Genomic DNA, 1916 nt, shown 5'->3' on the forward strand with positions numbered 1-1916 from the left:
TATGACAGGGGAATACACGCAATACGAGACAACACATCACTTTCACATTTATTACAGAGCTGTCGTTTTCAAGAAACAGACATCACCTTACCTGAGCTTGGAATCCGAGCAGATAACTTTATTTCCGCACGTTTTACTCCGAATACATACTAACTTAATCTTCGGAGGCGGACCACCGACCATCCGGCGGTCCGTTTGATTTGCAAGTACAGGCGCCCTTTGCTGAATCGAGTCTCAGTGTTGTAACTCTCAAAAGGGACAAAAACCCCTGAAACATTTGGCGCCGTCTGTGGGGAGAGTACCTCTGAGATGGCTTCACAAGTCCCTGTACCGAATCCTAAGACCAATCGGCCTCCAGAAGACATAGTGGTCCAGACGGACCATGACTCAGGGGACGACGCTGACGTCGAAACCTATGTGGATCGTAACGGGTCCCTCATCTCAAAACGCATCCGCAGTAAGGAAAAGCGAGAGCGTCACGCTGATCAGGCAGGGCCAAGCAAAACTGCTGGTCAGCCAAAAAAGACCTCGGTGCGGACAGGTGATCCTTCCCAGGCGGCAGGATCGACTCCCGCCGCTTGAGATGAACTCATGAAACTCCTGAGCAGTCTCAGGGGTGAAATCAAACAACTCGCCTCTAAGAAGTCGCCTACTCCTAGAAAGGAGCAGTTGGCCAAGAAGCCAGCCCAAGCTGGCAAACAGAAGTCGATCAGGGACCGCCAGCCGACTCCTCATCCTGCCCCTACGGAGAAGGCTCAGCCCCAATTTTACCTCACCAGGTTCCGTTTCCCAGAAACGGGCACAAGAAAAGCCTTCCGGCACATACAGCCGGATGGTAGCAAGAAAAAATTCTCTGATGCTCGACAATACATTTAGCAGAAGAAGACCCAGCTATTAGAGTCGGCTTCAACGTCGACCTACCATGATAGCTTTCGGAATACCTCTGTGAGGTATTCCCAGTCTGTACATGAGACCCCAGCAAGCAGCCCACGGGTTCAGTCTGGCCCTTATATGATCCAGTCGGCCCAGTACATGGCTTCACCATTGTACCAATCGTCGGCTTTTCCTTACATGCAGCCTGCCCTCTTTGGAGGACAGGCGGCATACGGCTATCAGCCGATGGACTGGAAGCTCAGGCTGCAACACCTTGGAGATCAACCCTCTGCCTTCTCTAAGGAAATAAACAAAGCCGAACAACCGGCCAAGGTTAAAAATGTTCTGGTTGGAACCTATGACGGGACCTCCAACCCAGAAGACCACCTGCTAGCATACACCCACCTCTTGTATTTACAAGGGTTTGATGATGCCGCATGGTGTCGTTGTTTTCCAGCTACCCTGAAGGGCATAGCCCAACAGTGGTTAGGCAATCTGCCGGCTGGTTGTATAATATCTTCAAGACGCTTGCGTTCTTGTTCGCTTCAAACTTCTCTATGAACATCCCTGCCAAAAAGACAAGCCTTGATTTGGGCAATGTACATCTGGGAGATAGAGAAGGCCTGCGTTCCTATATCAGGTGGTTCAATCTGGTACGAATCCAGATTCATGGGCTGTCTGATGAGGTCGCCTTCACAGACTTCTTTAAGGTCTGAAGGACAGGTCTACTTTTAAGTATGAACTCGTCCGCAAACAAATTTTCACTCTGCAAGGAGCCTTACAAGAGGCGGAAGCCTATATACAGGCGACCGAGCTCTGCTCCTCCAATAAGCAGTCGGGCCCTAAGAAGTTCGACCGACAGAAGGAGAGTCGGCCAGCTCAGCCGGCTCCTAAGCTAGAAGAGAGCAAAAAGAAAAAACAAATCTGGGCCATTGATAACTCTGATCAACCGGCCCAGAAGAAGAAAAAAGAGTGGAAACCGTACGTCCCAAGGTACGAGTTCCACAAGGACTGCTGCTCCATCCTCTTGGAAATTAAGGATC

The sequence above is a fragment of the Chenopodium album genome, chromosome 1 (genome assembly GCF_948465745.1).
Source record: "Chenopodium album chromosome 1, dcCheAlbu1.1, whole genome shotgun sequence".
NCBI lineage: Eukaryota > Viridiplantae > Streptophyta > Magnoliopsida > Caryophyllales > Amaranthaceae > Chenopodium > Chenopodium album.